General features: G+C 47.1%; 1 non-coding gene and 1 pseudogene across 1 annotated transcript; one reads left to right on the top strand and one right to left on the bottom strand.

The window, feature by feature from the left end:
• Window positions 1-235: 235 nt before the first annotated feature.
• On the bottom strand, window positions 236-1267 carry LOC129024013 (nicolin-1-like; annotated as a pseudogene).
• A 4678-nt stretch (window positions 1268-5945) lies between these two features.
• Window positions 5946-6049, top strand: LOC129025581 (small nucleolar RNA U13). The gene has a single exon (XR_008497326.1). It is a non-coding gene; the product is annotated as a small nucleolar RNA U13 (small nucleolar RNA).
• The last annotated feature ends 5498 nt before the right edge of the window (window positions 6050-11547 follow it).

The raw sequence follows: 11547 nt of genomic DNA on the forward strand, positions 1-11547 counted from the left end.
AGGTGAAGGAGCAGGCAGAAGACAGGAGTGTGCATGTTGGCAGGAGGGGCAGAGGGCACTCAGGGATTCTTAGTGTTTTTGGGTGGAAGGAAGAATTGAGTTGCAGGCAGGTGAAGACAGAGCGCCCCCCTGCCAGGAGCTCATGCTGAAGCAACACAGTAAGCCCCGGAGAATCTTGAATCTGTGAATGTTGCCCAGACAGAACAGGCATGCAGGCAACACTTGGAATGCACAGGAAACACACTTCGGCCTCTGGTGGCCCAAACCAAGTCGTAGTGGGCACAGAAAGGCCAACATCTTGGCTAGGAGCCACCATTCAAGTGTAGGAGAGCAAGTTCAGGTCATAACAGCCATCTACAGAAAAGTGGCCGATCCTCGCAGAGGTGTGACTGGCCCGGATCATCTCTATCAGTGCCCACATCTGCTGCACCTCAGAGGATACCCTGCTGGGGTCTGGGAAACCCTCGTGGAGGGGTGCAGGTTGCTCACAGGGCACTGGGTGGGAGAGCCACTTGGGAAAGATCATGGAGGGGCTCTTTGGTCCCTGCTGATAGATCTGCAGCTCCTCCACTGTGAAAGACAGCCACAGTGGTTATGGCTGCCGCAGAATCAGGTGTAGCTCCGATACTCTGGCCATGTCACACAGTATCTGTTGCTTGAACAGCGACACATACTCCTGGCTCCTTCCTCACTGTGTGGGTCGGGCATCAGACAGTAGTCCCACAGGCAGGTCACCCACTTGGCCGGTGTGTGTGCTGAGGTGTGCTGACAGACACGGATGCTCAAAAAAGCTGTGTAGTAATTCTTTTTTTTTTTTTTTTTTTTTTTGACATGGAGCTTCATTCTTTTTGCCCAGGCTGGAGTACAATGGTGCGATCTCGGCTCACTGCAACCTCCACCTCCCGGCTTCAAGCGATTCTCCTGCCTCAGCCTCCCAAGTAGCTGGGATTACAGGCATGCGCCACCACCCCGGCTAATTTTGTCTTTTTAGTAGAGATGGGGTTTCTCCATGTTGGTCAGGCTGGTCTTGAACTCCCAACAGGTGATCCACCCGCCTCAGTCTCCCAAACTGCTGAGATTACAGGCGTGAGCCACCATGCCCGGCCGTTGTGTAATAATTCTTAAACATGATCTCCTCGAACGGAGTGACCCAGGGGAAGGTGACGTCAATGACCAGCACACCAGGCCGGCCTTGGGAGGTCCATATGTCGCCCACCTGCAGGGCTACAGTGCCTTTCACATGGCAAGGCACCAAAACGAGGGACATGGTGCTAGCAGCCGCGATTAAGTGCAATTGCTGCTCCAGACCTCCGACCACCAGCCCTTCCTGCCATCCTCAGGTTCTCATCTTGGATAGGAAGATCACAGAGGTGATGCTGTGTCCTTCTCATTTCAGCCTGTGAGGTGGCACATGATTTGAATACTGATTCACTTTGATTCCTTCGTTAAGATGGTATTTGCCATGTTTCTCTACTTTAAAGTTATTATTTTCCTATTTCAGTTCGGAGTGGGGAGGTACTTTGAGGCTATGTCAATATCCCATTCCTCATCAAACTTTCCATTTATTCATTAATTTATTTATGGCAGTATGGACTCATGGTTTTCTAATTTATTCAATAGGTTATATAACTCATTCCTTTCATTATTTATTTTGATTCCTTTTTCTTTTTCTTTTTCTTTTTTTTTTTTGAGACGGAGTTTCGCTCTTGTTGCCCAGGCTGGAGTGCAATGGCACGATCTCGGCTCACCGCAACCTCTGCCTCCTGGTTTCAAGCAATTCTCCTGCCTCAGCCTACTGAGTAGCTGGGATTACAGGCATGCGCCACCATGTCTGGCTAATTTTGTATTTTTAGTAGAGACGGGGTTTCTCCATGTTGGTCAGGCTGGTCTCAAACTCCTGACCTCAGGTGATTCGCCCACCTCGGCCTCCCAAAGTGCTGGGATTACAGGTGTGAGCTACCATGCTCGGCCTATTTTAATTTTTAACTTTTTGTTTTAAAGTAAGTATAGATTCACATGCAGTGGTAACAAAAATTATAAGGGAGGACCCATGCACTCCACTCAATTCCCCAAATGGTAACATCCGGCATAACTATAGTACCATGTCAAAACCAGGATATTAACGTTGGTGCAATCCAGAGTGTATTCAGATTTCACCAGTTTTGTGTGCACTTATTTGTGTGACTTTAATTCCATTCAGTTATTTCACATGTAACCACTACCACATTCAAGGCAGAGAAGGCTTCCGTCCCCACAAAGCTCACTTGTGCTATCCCTTTATAAACGGAACAGACACCTACCTTTCCACCACCCTGATCCCTCGCAGCATCTAATCTCTATTTTCTTATTTCAGGGTTATTGTATAAGAGAAATCATATAATACGCAATGTTTTCAGATTGGCTTTTTCACCCAGCATAATCCCGTGGAAATCCATCCAAATCGTTGCATGTATCAAGGGTTTGCTCCTTTGTATTGCTGAGCACTGTTCCATAGTATGCACATATCACAGAGATAAACATTCATCCCTAATGTTGAAAAGGCATTTGGGCTGTTTCACTTTGTGGCTATTACAAATAAAGCTGCTATGAACATTCATGTACAGGGTTGTATTTTTTCTGATCCTCCCACCTCAGCCTCTAGAGTAGCTGGGACCACAAGCGCAGAACTCCTCGCCTTGTCCCACCCCAAGCCGCCCCGCCTCGCCTTGCCTCGCCTCATTCTTTTTTTAGATGGAGTCTTGCTCTGTCGCCCAGGCTGGAGTGCAGTGGTGCGATCTCAGCTCACTGCAACCTCTCCCGGGTTCAAGTGATTCTCCTGCCTCAGCCTCCCAAGTAGCCTGGATTACACGCACCCACCACCACGCCTAGCTATTTTTGTATTTTAGTAGAGACGGGGTTTCACCATGTTGGCCAGGCTAGTCTTGAACTCCTGACCTCAGGTGATCCACCTGCCTCGGCCTCCCAAAGTGCTGGGATTACAGGCATGAGCCACTGCACCCGGCCTTTTTTTTTTTTTTTAATAGAGACAGAGTCTCGCCATATTGCCCAGGCTGGTCTTGTACTCCTAGGACAAAGCGATCCTCCTGCCTCCCAAATTGCTGGGATTATAAGTGTGAGCCGGCGCACGTGGCCCATAGAATATATTTTCTCTTTTTTTTTTTCTTTTTTTGAAACGGAGTCTCGCTCTGTTGCCTAGGCTGGAGTGCAGTGGCATGATCTCGGTTCACTGCAGCCTCCGCCTCCCAGCTTCAAGTGATTCTCCCACCTCAGCCTCCTGAGTAGCTGGGATTACAGGCACCTGCCACTGTGCCCGGATAATTTTTGTGTTTTTAGGAAAGATGGGGTTTCACCATGTTGGCCAGGCAGGTCTTGAACTCCTGGCCTTGTGATCCACCCACCTCGATCTCCCAAAGTGCTGGGATTATAGGCGTGAGCCATCATGCCTGGCCAACAAAGCCATCCTTTCTGTCTCACAAACTGTTCCCTGGCCATTTAACAATCTTTGCTGCACGCATTAGGGCTTTGTGGGTGATGATATAAAGGGGATGTTTTGTTTCATTTTATCATTAGAACCTTTAAAAGAGTAGCAAGTTATTCTGCTGGACTTCCCAAAAATGTAGCTGGGAAAAACAATATAACCAATCAAAAGCTGAAAAGTACTTTCAAGGACTCAGGAAGGGAATGTGTGGTAGGTGCTGCACAGTATCTGTTAAAATAGCCACTGTGCTGAAATCCCTTTGTAGGGAAAGGTGGAGGTTTTTGCAAATGCAAGACAAAATGTTACTTCTCTGGGTATGACCACAGTAACAAGGACACAGAAAAATAGGTCAGAACCAGAGGAAAGATGGGGTTATCTGTCCTGAGAATCAAAGCCTCCTATGGATCCTCACTCTGAGAGTGCCTGGCAATAAGAAGCTGAGTTTCATCGACAGCAGCAGGAAACGCAGAGTGAGAAAAGCAGGAAGAAGGCAGGGCACAGTTGCTCACGCCTGTAATCCCAGCATTTTGGGAGGCCGAGGCAGGCAGATCACCCGAGGTCAGGTGTTCGAGACCAGCCTGGCCAACATGGTAAAACCCCGTCTCTACTAAAAATACAAAACATTAGCCAGGGATGGTGGCACGTGCCTGTAGTCCCAACTACTTGGGAGACTGAGGCAGGAGAATCGCTTGAACCCGGGAGGCGAAGGTTGCAGCGAGCAGAGATCCACGCCATTGCACTCCAGTCTGGGCGACAGAGCAAGACACCGTCTCAAAAAAAAAAGGAAGAAGAAAGTTCTAGTAGCCACAGAAGTTAGTTGCTTTGACCATGGGCATGATACTAGAATTTCAAAAGTGACAGAAAAAGCAGGCAGACAGATGGCAGAGGTGTTTGCTGGAACCCTCAAGCCCTGCACTCCAGCCTGGGTGACAGAGTGAGATTATGTCTCAAAAAAAAAAAAAAAAAAAAAAAAAAGAATGGCTTTGTTGATTAGCAAAAAGCTGGAACGTGGACACCAGCAACACAACAGGATTGGGACCTTCCTTTTTTTTTTTGAGATGGAGTCTTGCTCTGTCATCCAGACTGGAGTGCCGTGGCGTGATCTCAGCTCACTGCAACCTCCACCTCCTGGGTTCAAAGGATTCTCTTGCCTCAGCCTCCCGAGTAGCTGGGATTACAGGCGTGTGCCACATCGCCTGGCTAATTTTTGTATTTTTAGTAGACACGAGGTTTCACCATGCTGGCCAGGCTGGTCTCGAACACCTGAACTCGGGTGATCCACCTGCCCCGACCTCCCAAAGTGCTGGGATTACAGGTGGGAGCCACTGTGGTGGTCATAAATAACTTTTTTTTTGAGACAGGCTCTCCATCTCCTAGGCTGGAGTGTAGTAACGCGATCATGGCTCACTGCAGCCTCAACCTCCTGGGCTCAAGCAATTCTCCTGCCTCAGCCTCTCGAGTAGGGACTACAGGTGCACCCCACCATGCCTGGCTGATTTTTGTATTTTTTGTCGAGACGGGGTTTCACCATGTTGGCCAGGCTGGTCTCGAACTCCTGGGCTCGAGCCATCCTCTTGCCTTGGCCTCCCAAAGTGCTAGGATTACAGGTGTGAGCCACTGCCCCTGGCTGGATTGCTTCATTTTAAACACTATAAAATAAATATCTCACCCTCCCCGGTAAATACACATATCTCCCCCCTACTCCGTTTTTAACACTACAGGGCAACATTCTGAATTGAAATGTTCCATAATACTCGTTTTTGTTACTCATCTGTAATAGTGTAGACACTGGCCAGGCGCGGTGGCTCACGTCTGTAATCCAGCACTTTGGGAGGCCAGGGCAGGCGGATCACCTGAGGTCAAGAGTTCGAGACCAGCCTGACCAACATGGAGAAACCCTGTCTCTACTAAAATACAAAATTAGCTGGGCGTGGTGGCGCATGCCTGTAATCCCAGCTACTCAGAAGGCTGAGGCATACCTCAGAATTGCTTGAACCCAGGAGGCAGAAGTTGCGGTGGAGATCGTGCCATTGCACTCCAGCCTGGGCAACAAGAGCAAAATTCCGTCGCAAAAAAAAAAAAGAAAAAAGAAAAAAAAGAAAAGAAAAGTGTAGACACTAGATTGTAGTTGTAGAATTACATCATAGTGGAAATATGTTCAGGCTGAGTTCTTCCTTTGGCATGTTTGCATTGTGTGAACACTGGAATGAATCAATCTCTGTTACCATTACCATATGTTTTTCTCAACCCGTATGGTTTTCTCAGTACATAGCATCGTGTAAGCTACTCTAACACTGAGTTCAGAGAACTGGTTTGAGTTCCAGCTTGCTAACCAGGTGGTGCTCAAAACACAGCCATGGCCACAAAAGCCCATTCTCTGAAGTTGGTGTGTGATGTATAAATTCATAGCCTAATTCTCCTTTTGACTTCTCCTCAATACACTGTTTCATAAAGATGGTAGCTGCCCACCCTTTTGTGGTTCATAAGTATGGTGGTTCGGTTTTCACGCTCATGTGTGAGACGTGCCTCTCTCCAACCTTGTTACAGCACAGGCACATTACCCATCTGACATGAGGGAAAAAAAGGTTATGGTTCTAAATGTCATTTTTGGAAAAGAAAAAGAAATCCGGCCAGGAGCGATGGCCCACGCCTGTAATTCCAGCACTTTGGGAGGCCAAGGTGGGCGGATCACTTGAGGTCAGGAGTTTGAGACCAACCTGGTCAACATGGCGAAATCCTGTCTCTACAAAAACAAAAACCAAAAATTAGCCATGCATGGTGGCGGGCACCTGTAGTCCCAGTTACTCGGAACGCTGAAGTGGGAGGATCGCTTGAGCCTGGGAGGTGGAGATTGCTGTGGGCCGAGATCGTGCCACTGCACTCCAGCCTGAGTGACAGAGTGGAACCCTGTCTCAAAAAACAAAACAAAACAAAACAAAACAGAAAAGAAAAGAAATCCAAAGACTGTGATACTTTCTTCATAATTCCCAAGTTTTAACATGGAGGGTATATATTAAAATATATTTGTATTTCATATTATATATGTTATACATGACACACACATAAAACACATGCACATGACAAGAGACAAGCCAGGGTAGCATAGACTTCAGTACTTCAAATACAACCATCACTTTTGCCATATCCATGTACCAAATGAACATTACTTACTTGTTTCTTTAAATTGGTGCACATTTTATTTATTATTTATTTTTTATTATTTGTTTTTTTGAGATGGAGTCTCATTCTGTCGTCCAGGCTGGAGTGCAGTGGCATGATCTTGGCTCACTGCAACCTCTGCCTCCTGGGTTCAAGCGATTCTCCTGCCTCAGCCTCCTGAGTAGCTGGGACTACAGGTGCGTGCCATTACGCCCGGCTAATTTTTTGTATTTTTAGTAGAGATGGGGTTTCACCACATTAGCCAGGATGATCTCAATCTCCTGACCTCGTGATCCGCCCGCCTCGGTCTCCCAAAGTGCTGGAATTACAAGTGTGAGCCACTGCGTCTGGCCTATTTATTTTTGAGACAGGGTCTTACTCTGTCGCCTAGGCTGGAGTGCAGTGGCGTGATCTCGGCTTACTGCAACCTCCACCTCCCAGGTTCAAGTGATTCTCCTGCCTCAGTCCCCTGAGTAGCTGGATTACAGGCGCCCACCACTGCGCCCAGCTAACTTTTGTATTTTTAGTAGAGACAGGGTTTCACCATGTTGGCCAGGCTGGTCTCGAACTCCTGACCTCAGGTGATCCACTGGCCTCGGCCTCTCAGAGTGCTGGGATTACAGGTGTGAGCCATCACTCCTGGCCCACATTTTAAAGCATAAGTAAAACTGCATTTATTTATCTCTGATGGAACTAATGGGCACAGCAGGAGACACATGGTACCTTCCCCAGTTTCTTTCAGCCTCCATGGTGTATATCTTTTTTTTTTTTTTTTTTTTTTAAGAGGCAGGAGCCAAGCAAGGTAGCTTACACCTGTAATTCCAACATTTTGGGATCCTGAGACAGGAGGATGACTTGAGGCCCGGAGTTTGAGGCCAGCCTGCACAACTTAGTGAGTCCCCTGTCTCTACAAGGAAGGTATGGTGGCTCTCACCTGCAGTCTCAGCTACTTGGGAGGCTGAGGTGGGAGGATCACTTGAGCCCAGGAGTTCAAGCCTGCAGTGAGCTATGATTGCATCACTGCACTCCAGCCCGGACCAGAGATTGAGACCTTGTCTCTTAAAAAGAGACAGAGAGTCTCACTGTCATCCAGGCTGGAGTGCAGTGGTGCAATCATAGCTCACTGAAGCCTGAAACTCCTGGGCTCAAGGGATCCTCCTGCCTCAGCCTCCTGGGTAGCTGGGATTACAGGCATGAGCCACCATGCCTGGCCTAGTACATCTTTTGACAACAGAAGAGCAGAATTCAGGCCCAGAGCTTCTACCAAACAGTAGTATTCAGCTGAAATTCAGTAACTTTTGTTTTTGTAGTACTGACCCCAGTGTAGAAAGGAAAAAAACAAACAAAAACAAACAAACAAAAAACAAAACCAATAACTTGGAAAAACGTTTTGTGATCACACAAACATTCTCTTTTAAGGACATAAATTATGAAATAAAGTTAATTTTCTTTAAAAAGATATAAGTTAACATGTTAAACATCAACATGTTGCTATCACTTTAATTTAATCAAAGTGATTCATTTATTGTAAGGATATTTTCTAACAGCTACATTGCAACTCAGAAAAGAAATAAAAAAGCCAGGTAGAGAAGGCAGATCTTTCTAGTATTTTGCTTCTTATTCGAATATTGAGACTATGTTTGTTATGTAACTCACTATAAGTAGTGCAAAAAGTGTGATTAATGTGTATAATCAAAAACTGCAAATAAAATAAACTTTTGGTTATCTTACTAATATCCCTCTACAAACCCAGATAGACATCTGAATATGCAACATGCAAGGGTGGGGTGATGGCCTCAGAACAGAGATCAGGAGTGAGAGGGTGGCCAGCCATAGAGGCGAAATCATTACAAACACTGACACAGTGGCGCGCAGGCAAGTGATGCCCTTCACGTGTGAGTACCGAGAGAAAGACTATCACTTGCACACTAGTATTGCACCCCCGAAACTACCAGTGCTATAGACTAGCATTTGCCACATTCCCAGAGCACCCCAGATAGTCACATTTTTAGGGCATATGTTTTCTTTTTGTTGTTGTTGTTGTTGTTGTGTTTTTTTGTTTGTTTTGAGACAGTCTGGCTCTGTCGCCCAGGCTGGAGTGCAGTGGTGTGATCTCGGCTCACTGCAACCTCCACTTCCCAGGTTCAAGCGATTCTCCTGCCTCCGCCTCCCGAGTAGCTGGGACTACAGGCACGCACCAGCATGTAGGGCATACACTTTCTATAAGAGTGAAAAATTTCATCTGTTGGTCTGCTTCAAGATTTTGCTTAATGCAACAATATGTTTTAACTTTTCTTTCTTCCCTTCCCTTCCCTTTTCTTTCCTTCCTTCCTTCCTCCCTCCTTCCTTTCTCCATTCCTTCCTTCCTTCCTTCCTCCTTCCTTTCTCCCTTCCTTCCTTCTTCCTTTCTCCCTTCCCTTCCCTCCCCTCCCCTCCCTCTCTGTCTCTTTCTTTCTTTTTGAGACAGAGGCTTGCTCTGTTGCCCAGGCTGGAGTGCAGTGATGTGATCTCGGCTCACTGCAGCCTCAACCTCCCTGGCTTAAGTGATCCTCCCAGCTCAGCCTCCCAAGTTGCTAAGACCACAGGCACGTGCCACCACACCTAGCTAATTTTTTTTTTTTTTTTGTACTTTTTGTAGAGACAGGCTTTCACTATATTGTCCAGGCTGGTCTCGAACTCCTGGCCTCAAGCGATCTGCCCACCTCGGTCTCCCAAAGTGTTGAGATTACAGGCTGTTTTAACTTTTCAAAGGGGAAGAGAATTGCAAACTAAAGACTAAAAGCAATTTTTTTGTTGTAGGTGTACGTGTTTGCTCACAGCCCCTTACACAGCTTGTGTAAGGAGACCAATTTTTGGTGGAAGAAAGGGAAACTGTCAGTCTCAACTGCACAAGTGAGATATTGGATAAGTTACTTTACAGTTTGGTGTTTCCGTTTCCTGACCTGTATGACAGACACAAGACTATGGACCCATTTGGTTTAGTTTGGTTTTGGGCTTAACTAAACTCCAAATACCCTTTTTACTGTGAAATGTTTGTGATCTGCATTCTTAGGTTACACTGATGCAGTAATTTCTTTGCCTTGCAGTTTTTTTCTAGTAAAAGTACAGTTATGGTTTCTTGTCTTCCTTTTTAGAATATCTTAACTAACGCCCCACATCCAAGCTCCCAGTGGGTTTCCAGTCCTAATATGGTGCAGGGTTCCATGGTGCTCACGGGTATTGAAGTATTAGGGCAATGTGACCCAGGAAGCTGCTGCGGGAAATTGTAAGGTAAGGTGACATTAGAAAGATATTTCATCAAAATGCCGAAGTGTGCGAGAGCATATCCTCCCTCGCATTTCTGCACATTTGTGTCAAGTGGTCAAGCAGTTCCTAAGCAACGGTGCGGAGGCGGTTGCTAGGCTGGCTTGTCACGTGTCCACGGATTCAGCCGCTAAAGAAATGGTGAGCCCAACTGCATTCAGACAGTTTATTGCTTAAAGAGACAGTAAGACCATCATGGTGTCAGCTCCAACATCCTTAGTCCCACAGGATGACACTAAACCAGAGGGGCCAGGTGACATTGAAGGGCCAACTCAAAAACGACCACAAGCAGTTTTGTAATAGACTTACACAGAAGCCTGCAGCTGGAAATTAAGTCTGGGCAAGGTAGAAAGTCCGATACCACACCAGAGCCAGGGAAGCCAATGAGAAACTGCCTCACGGTGGCTCCTCACCAGGCTGCTTGTCTTGCCCAGTTCCAGGAAAAAAATCACAGGACGTTCTGCCAAGACTCAAGTCAGACTTCAGGTAAGCCTTTGCCTTCGCCGACATGGAGATGTGCAAGGTCTCCATGGCATCATGGCAGAGCTGGTCCCTACAACTGCACTGCCTGGCCTTTTGTGTAACCAGCTAAGAATTTGTTTTCAAGAAGCACAGGCCAGGTCAGGTGCGGTGGCTCACACCCGTAATCCCAGCACTTTGAGAGGCCGAGGTGGGTAGATCACCTGAGCTCAGCAGTTCGAGACCAGCCTGGCCAACATGGTGAAACTCCATCTCTACTGAAAATACAAAAAATTAGCCAGGTATGGTGGCGGACGCCTGTAATCCCAGCTACTTGGGAGGCTGAGGCAGGAGAATTGCTTAAACCCGGGAGGCAGAAGTTGCAGTGAGCCGAGATCACGCCACAGCACTCCAGCCTGGGCAACAAGAACAAAACTCCGTCTCAAAACACACACACACACACACACACACACATGCACACACACCAAAAATACAAAAATCAGCAGGCATGGTGGCGCACACCTGTAGTCCCAGCTACTCGGGTGGCTGAGGCAGGAGAATCACTTGAACCCAGGAAGTGGAGGTTGCAGTGAACCGAGATGGTACGACTGCACTCCAGCCTGGACGACAGAGCAAGACTCTGTCTAAAAAAAAAAAGCACAGGCCATCCTATCAGATGCCCCAATTAATTGTACTGTGACAGTGGCATGGATGAAATCCTTTCTATTGGTGTTAAGTGACATCAGATGAGAATAACTGTGGCTATGATCAAGTAGAATGATCAGACCCACCTGGAGAACAGACCACAGTCAGGCTCCTGGTCAAAGCCAAGCCAGCTAAGTCGGTCATTAATCCAGGTGCAGCAAGAGGTGTTGGCAACTGCACACAGCCAGCCCTGGCCACCAGCAGGAAATCCAGGGCAATATGACTGCTCCTCACCATTCATGTTGGAGAGCTTAGTCTGGTCTGTGTGCGCAAGCAAGTGTAGGCCTGATGTCCATGTAAGAAGAGGTCCCCTATTGGGGCATGAACTGTAGCTAGAGTTTAAGACCCTGGTTTTTTTTTTGTTTTTTTTTTTTTTGAGGGTGGGGGCGGGTGGGGGGGTGGAGTCTCACTCTGTCGCCCAGGCTGGAGTGCAGTGGTGCAAT

Source organism: Pongo pygmaeus, chromosome X, assembly GCF_028885625.2.
Source record: "Pongo pygmaeus isolate AG05252 chromosome X, NHGRI_mPonPyg2-v2.0_pri, whole genome shotgun sequence".
Classification (NCBI taxonomy): domain Eukaryota; kingdom Metazoa; phylum Chordata; class Mammalia; order Primates; family Hominidae; genus Pongo; species Pongo pygmaeus.